General features: G+C 30.0%; 1 long non-coding RNA gene across 3 annotated transcripts; it reads left to right on the top strand.

Annotated features, from left to right (window-relative positions):
- The first annotated feature begins 51 nt into the window (after window positions 1-51).
- On the top strand, window positions 52-8,188 carry LOC148307707 (uncharacterized). 3 transcript variants are annotated; one of them, XR_015837803.1, is made up of 4 exons: window positions 52-287; window positions 1,398-1,616; window positions 1,703-1,847; window positions 1,918-8,188. It is a non-coding gene; the product is annotated as an uncharacterized LOC148307707 (long non-coding RNA). The 3 variants fall into 3 exon arrangements; XR_015837802.1 differs by having other exon boundaries at window positions 1,398-1,847; window positions 1,933-8,188; XR_015837801.1 differs by having other exon boundaries at window positions 1,398-1,847.
- The last annotated feature ends 88 nt before the right edge of the window (window positions 8,189-8,276 follow it).

Here is an 8,276-nt window from a genome sequence, read left to right as displayed (position 1 = left end):
CAGCCATAAAAAATCGAGGTAGTTGGCGGTCTTTATATAAATAGTTAGTCTGTGGTCTGTGGCGGAAATTGAATTCAACGAAATCGGTTTCGCTTTGCAAATTTCTTTGTATTTCTACACTTGCTTTATTTATCTTCAATTACCAAAATATACTGTGCATTGGAAAGAGAGCTGAATGGAAGCATATTGATACGCTGTATAATATTGACGAGGCCGGGGATCTGCGATACACACCAAACTGACAGAGCGCCGTATAAATCCCACGGAGAAGAAAAAATAAAGGCAAAGTAAATAATATCATTGCTTTTATTTAAACCTTATGGATTATACTTACTATAAATGGACCCAAAAATACTAAGATTTTCTACTGCATTAATGAGAATGAAAATATTGGAGATTACTGGGAGATAGCTTCCATTCAGGAGTTTTTCAAGAGTTTTATATATCCCAGTACATACATATATGTATACATTTATTACTGCCTCTGCCCTAAAAGTTGACTATTCATGTAAAAGTTGGTACTTTCCCTCTTCAGCTATTTTCAGTCTCATTGTTCATTAATGAGATGTGAGTGCTAACAGGGTTGTTTACATTATCTCAATATGAAAAGTACAACACAATATAGTTAATCTTGGCGGTGAATTGATTTACATTAGATTGTGTTTGTAAATTGAACAATGCCCAATAATTCATGTGATATTTTTAAATACATATTTTTTAGTGTCTGTTGGCATCTATGAATTTATTTTCCAACGTTTATCGCTATCATATATTATATTCTCATGCCTGATTCTAATTATCTTTTACTGTGATATTTTTCTTCAAGACAATGAAAGGAATTTATATTTTATTTATTGTTTCGGCATTAACTTTGTGGTAAGACATGTTACAATAATTAAAGAAAACACTTCGTTTTTTACCACTTGAGTTTTATTATAGACTACATGTTTCAGAAGTTAAACTTCCATCATTCGGGTCTGTATAATAACATTATTATACAGACCTGAATGATGGAAGTTTAACTTCTGAAACATGTAGTCTATAATAAAACTCAAGTGGTAAAAAACGAAGTGTTTTCTTTAATTAAAGGAATTTATAGTTTAAATACCACATTTTTTGTGAGTGTATACATTTCTTTATTGATTTTAACAGATATGATTACATACAATGAAAAACAAGCAGTATTCAATACAACCTAAATCAGTGTTCCGCAATTTTTTTCTATTCAAGGTACTCCTACCAAATTAAGAAATTTCAGAGGTGCATATTTACCATATTATGGTAACATATTTAACATGTTATGTTTAATGCGAAATGTGAGCCTACTTAACTGAGCTTATGCAATCAAAATTTGGAGCATTTTTGTTATTTTCACAAAATTAGACTTTTTTCCGCAGAACACCAACTAATCACCACCGTACACCAGTGCGCCGCGGCACACACTTTGCAGAACAATAAACACCTAAATAATCAGTTCAGAAGTTTGAACCCTGAGTCACCTATAAATCACACACTTATCCGTGATAGTCGCACAGCACACATCTGTGCCGTGACACAGAGACGTGTGTCATATGCAGTTGATGATTTAAAAATTTTCAACATATTTTGTATTACAGGTAACGTTTGCGTTAATCAATATAATTTTAAATTTCAAGTGAAATATGCTACATAAGTATTGTCGTTCTTGCTATATACCATTCAGAACACCCCTGAACAGATGCTGTAAAAACATTGCAATCATGGGAATTTGATGACTAAAAAGAGCGCAGACCAGTAAAATCTATAATTTTGAAGTAACCATTGATACAATGAAGGCGATTTGGGAAGATCTGCATATGGGACATGGGGTAAGCAAACCATATTTACTTACAATAATTTAGTCAAAATTATTTTAGGTACTAATTATTTTTTCTTCAGATTTTTCGATTTAAGACTAAATCAAGACCGCTGAGAAAATTTCTTCAGGCAAATTCGAGCACATGGAGGACAGAATTAGCGGCCATCATGTTACCAGTTTATAAGTGTGTTAAGGACTCTATCATTAAATAATCTTCTTCTTCTGTTCGTGTCATGTCAAGCCCCCCCTGACGTCGACTATCACTTGAGAGTAATAGTCCTTGTCTTGGGCAGCTCTAAACAGCACCTCGACGGTCCTGATCCCGTCCAATCTCGCAAATTCCGGAGCAGATGTCTTCTGCCCACACCTCGTCGACCCTCTATTTTGCCTTTTATGATAGGATGTAATAGCTCGTACGTCTCTCCTCTCTAGGACACCTTTCGGACCTTGATATCCGTCAGCAACTGTCACCCTGCTCTTTATCTTTCGAGCACATTTTCGTTGCTGACCATATCAGTCCATGGAATGCGTAGCATTCTACAATGTAGCCACATTTGGAATACCCATTCAGTTCATGGTGTTGACTTTTTGATCCAACTCCGTATAGAAGTACTGACCAGACTAGGACAACAAATAAATCAATGGGTAATAACAAATCAATATATAGTTCAAATAAAATGTCATAGGGAAAAGATTTGTCTACTATGGAGCCGTCTATTAAATTAGATAATAATATTTTAAGTGCAGATCATTTAGAAAATATTAGTAGTTATGTTGTGATTTTTTTTAAAGATTTGTGCGTTTATTTTGCAGACTATAAAACCAATCTTGACAAAATTGTATATAAATGTGTATTTTTTGTAAGGAAAATTTATCAAGAGAAAATATTAATTTAGATGAGCAAATATTACTTATAAAAACTAGATATTTATAAGAGTTGGATATGTTAAAGAAAGACAGAAGGAGCTTTGGATTAACTTTATATATTTTTAATTTAAATTCAACTTGGTGAATACCACTATTTTCTAAAATCTATTATGACACGTGTTTTAATGTGGAATGATTAATAATACACAATAGATTTTAAGGAATAGCGGCATTTAGCAAGTTAAATTAAAATTAAAAATGGATTGATATTGCCACAAAGTGACTTTCAAATCAATTAATGAAATTTATGTAAACAATTGCCAAGAATTTTTGGATAACGAATAATTCTAAATTATAAAAACGGGCCCAACTTTTCTAATCAATAAAAATCCCCAAACCCCTAGAATGTACGGGTTACATAAACTACACAAAATAAATGTTTCCATTGGACCAGTTGTATCATTTGTGAGTGCACCAAATTTATAAATATATGTAAATTATTAAATAATTTAATTATCTTTCATAAGCTTTTTTCACCAACATAAAGCATAAAAATACCTTAAAATTTATTGATAAAATCAAACATACATTCCTTCTAATGCTAAAATTATTTAGTTGGATATTGTAAATTTATTCACAAATGTTCCAATAGAAGATGCCAAAAATGTAAGCTTTTTTCACCAACATAAAGCATACAAAGACCTTATAATTTATTGATAAAATTAAACATACATTCCTTCTAATGTTAAAATTATTTAGTTCGATATTGTAAATTTATTCACAAATGTTCCAATAGAAGATGCCAAAATTGTTTTCACAAAACTATTGTACGATTGGAATTAGATGATTTATATGTAAAAGAGATGACAAGAATTTATGATATTTGTATGTCGTGATTATGGCTGAATTTATAAACGAGACGGACTCTTAATGGGCTCTCCTTTATCACCGATATCAGCTGATATGTTCCTAAATGATATTGAGACAGAATTATTAAGTTCTAGTCATCCTCTTGTAAAGTCATGTATTTTTAGATGGTATAGGTATGATGATATTTTTTGTATTTTCACTGGGACCGATAGACAATAAGATTCATTCCTCACCCATATTAACACACCTCATAGTAATGTTAAATTTACTATGGAAAAAAATTATGATAATAGCCTAAATTTCATTGATGTATCTATTAAAGTTATAAGTAAGATTTGAGTTTTTACCGTAAACCAACACATACTGATACAGTCATCCCAGCTGATTCCATGCATCCTTTTTCACAAAAAATTGCTAATTTTCATTCGTTGCTAAACAGATGATTAACATCCCCCTCAATACATTTAATTATAATTGTGAATTAAACTTAATTTAACAAATAGCCATAAATAACGGATTTAAAATAATGGTAATAAATAAAATGTTGAAAAAGAAAATAAAAAATTATTTGACTTGGAAACACTTATACTCGGCATGCAACAAAGAATCGAAAAATAAATTCTGGTACAAAATTCTCTATACATACTGGATTGATAACTAAACAAATTTCACTCATATCCAACCTGCGTATTATACTAATAACAATTTAGGTAAAATTCTTGGAAACTCAAAATCAAAATTAAACATATTAGATAGAAGCGGTGTTTATGAAATTTCTTGTGGAGACTGCGATAAAAAATAAATTGGCAAAACTGCGAGAAATATAAAAATTAGAATCAAACATGGCTGTGGACTTACTATGTAGTAATTATTTTTCAGAATTCACAAATCACATAATAGAAACTAACTACTCATGACTTACGGCTGCGGCAAAGTCACGCCCAGCCGGGTGCTATATCACATCCAGCCGCGCAAGTGATGTCACATCCAGCCTCAGATTTTGGGCGGAGTTGGCAGTCTTTATTCAATTAGTTAGTCTTTGCTGTATTCAATGCAGCGCTGCCCATATTTGAAAACTTCCGTAGCTTCTAAAGTATATTTGCTTTTGTATTCGCAACGAAAAACAAATTTTTATTTTTTAAGACCACTTTATTTAAAACATTTGTACATGATATATAACGGCATATTATTTTTTTATAAAATCAATACAATATGAAGAAGAAAATTCTTCAAAATAAACCAGATAGAATTATTATACAAATATATGAAGTTCACGATTAAAAAATTATAGAAATATCACCTTTCAAGTAAATAATGTTTAAAAGTACTATGTATAGTATTATTTTGTTCAAATTAACACCTATAGGTTTTATTCTTTTATTCAAGCAGGTAAACCATGTACTTCAAATCCTCCCGAGAACTTTAATCAATATACCCTTTAATCAATATACCCAATATATCAGCCAGAATGTCCACTGCTATCAATTATCGGCAGTCTTCGTCTGAATATTCAATGCGGGCCTTACTTGAGGAGAAAATACGGAGCTTGCAGCCAATAAAAGAGCTTGGAGGCAGTTTGTAGATTCCATAAATTCAACATATTGGGTGAACATGAATTGAGCATCGGTGTATGCATTTTTTTTCACGTTTAACAGGTTTTGGGCTCATTCTTGGTGGCTAAATAGGCTAACTGCTATATTATAAAAATTATCACCATTTTTACCTTTAAAAAAGGCGATATAATTATGTTAAAGACATAAAATAAAAGATATTATTTTTTCATTTTAATAAAACGTTTATTACACAAAATCCTATTTTTTAGGTTCTATAACAATAATAATTGTGTTTATGTATTTTTTTTTTAAATAAAATAATAATTAAAAATCATAATACATTTCTTATTGTCTATTATAATAAAATTACTTTATACAAAACTTTTTTATGCATTTTTTTCAAAATATGTAAGTTCTAATATTTAGAAAATATCATTGCCATCTGCCATATTTATTTGTCATTGGCGAAATGGGGATTGCTGATTGGTTTAAATTCCAGATTGCTGTTTTTTATATATAACTTAAAAATAGGGTATTATCAGCATTTATTTATTACCTAATAAATAATACAAGAAATCACTAGAAGTGATTTCAAGGTTTGATTGCAGGTTTGATTGAAAACTTGTATTGGGTAACTAACTTCAGTGCTAACTTTCCAAAAATGTGCACACTTACTCATAATGATCTAATATTTCACCAACTTATTGAAATGTTGTTTTTCGACAAGCGAATTCGGATGAAATTATTAATTTTCAGATTTTTATAAATACAAATAATAATAAAAAAATCACTTTATAAGTAGTACATGTTTAATTTAATATTTCTTTCAAGTGATAATACCCTATTGAGATGTCACACTCACACTGAAGAAAGAAAAATTGTATATTTAGTTATGATAACAAATTTCATTAATTTCCAAGTGAAGTTGTAGAGAGAGACGGAGGAAAAAAAAGAGATGAAAAAAGAGTATTAATGGATAATGATGAATGAGAACTAAGATAATTTTAAATATTAATAAATAGAAAATATTTTTAGCATATTCTTTATAAGAGTAATATGCTAAAAATATTTTCTATTTCCTTCACATATACTCAGCGGTGCATAGGGCAATGAAACAGAAGAATAAAAGTTTCTACTTCAAGTGACTCCTATACATTAACTTATTTGAGCTTGTATATGTACGAGTAAGCCATCCCAAGAACTCGAGCTGTTTATGCTATTCTCCTTTTCCTGAAATTCCTCCTCCGCTTCCTTGCCCATGTTGCAGCCAAATGCAATAACCACTACACTATGGAGACAGGTGAAACACATTTAACACATATCCTGTACGTGTGCAAATACTGATAGTAAATATATATTTATTTAAAAAAAAAATTATGAACTAATTAATAGATTGTGCTCGATATGAAATAATATAAAACAAAAACTTTAATCTAATTTTATATTAATTTGTATATTTATATATCCTAGAGATCACAATAAAGTATAATAAGTAACTACATATATCGCTTAATCCTTTCAACAACGTCAAATATCAAAAAACTTGATTTTTCAGGAGATAGTTTTTAAACTTTAAAATATAATAAAATGTAATAAAAATAAATATCAAGCCACTTATTGAACTTTTTACTGTGTAACAGATCTTTTTAGGTAAAACCTGAATGTTTTTTCTCCATTTGAAAAATATTTAGTGTATTTAATAAAAATAATTAAACAATACCTTTTCTTCAAAATGCAAAAACAATACTTTCTGCCCTGTAGCGGGAAAATATTATGTTAAAAATATGCCGCTTTTGCTGGAATATAGTACATTTTCTGGGTATTTTGAAAACAAGCAAACTGAAAATTCACGATTTAATATATGATGTTGTTGAAAGGAGTGAGCGATATATAATATTATATTTTATTTTTGTAACAAAAAAATGATAAATCAAAAAATATTTTCTGGCATTTTCTAGTAGGTGAAATAATTAAAATTTGAAATTAATTAAACGCAAATTATAGCGCTTTTTCCAATAATTTATTTTATGGCAAACGTGTTTATTATCCAGATCTCTGGTGATGTCAATAACAATGAAACTCAGTCGCTGGTAAAATACTCATTCAAACCCTTATCCGCACTCGATGGTACATAGGGCACTGCATCATATAAACGCAGTGTTATCTTGATTGTTAACACATGAAGGAAAGGTGATCAGCCAGGGTAAATTGAATAAATATTAAAACAGGGCTTTTTTCAAAACAAAGGTTCCGGAATTTACTTCATGTCAAGCTTTTTATATTTAAAAAATATATAAATATTTTTTAAATATTCATTATTTTATCATTTTGATGAATTATGTAAATATAGATTGCAGTTACGTAAGCGCAAACAATATTTCGCTAATTGAGTTGGAAAAGAAAATTACAAAAAAATCAAAATATAATTCTTGAAAAAAGGTACCAGAATGCCGTTCCACTGCGTTATATAGAAAATAACCCTAGGAGTAAAATAAGTTAATAGAAAAAGCTTTCTAGTTGTTTTATTTTTATTACATTAAAATGCAGAAATGCCGGAAGATTTTTTTATTCTATTATTTCAGCTGTATTTATTTATCAAGATTGTCATCAGGTAGCGCCTTGAATTCGCATGTAACCTTTTTTTTTTAAAAGATAAATATTTATGTTTTTATTATTTACAAAAATACTTCAATTTCATACTATTTCTGTGAGCCTAAGCGGCTCATTATTAGAAATAGGTATCAAATTGTGGTAGAGTGGGTTCGAACCGAGAAATTCTGACTCGAGAGTCCACGACGCTAACCACGGAACCACAACCCGACACGTTTCTTGCATGCTTTTGTCTCAATATTAAGCTGTCAATATATCAAGGCATTAAAATGCATTTATACTGATTTAACATTTAATACATAAATTAAAATAGAGTTTTACAAATTAAACGCCAAATCTATAAATATGTCAAGATTGTCATCAGGTGGTGCCTGAAATTCATTTTAAAACAGTAGAATCGTGATTATCCGACCTTCGCTTATGCGACCTTCCGAGTTATCCGACCTACCAGGGCGACAAACAGCGGATAAACAAAAGACTTTCACGGACACGGAAACAATCACGGACTTTTTTGCTTAAGTTTAGTTTCGTAGTTCACT

Source organism: Brachycentrus maculatus, unplaced genomic scaffold (genome assembly GCF_059751285.1).
Source record: "Brachycentrus maculatus isolate JH-2025_06_01 unplaced genomic scaffold, ASM5975128v1 h1tg000194l, whole genome shotgun sequence".
NCBI lineage: Eukaryota > Metazoa > Arthropoda > Insecta > Trichoptera > Brachycentridae > Brachycentrus > Brachycentrus maculatus.
The sequence above is the reverse complement of the archived record's forward strand: the minus strand, read 5'-3'. Positions and strand labels throughout refer to the sequence as shown.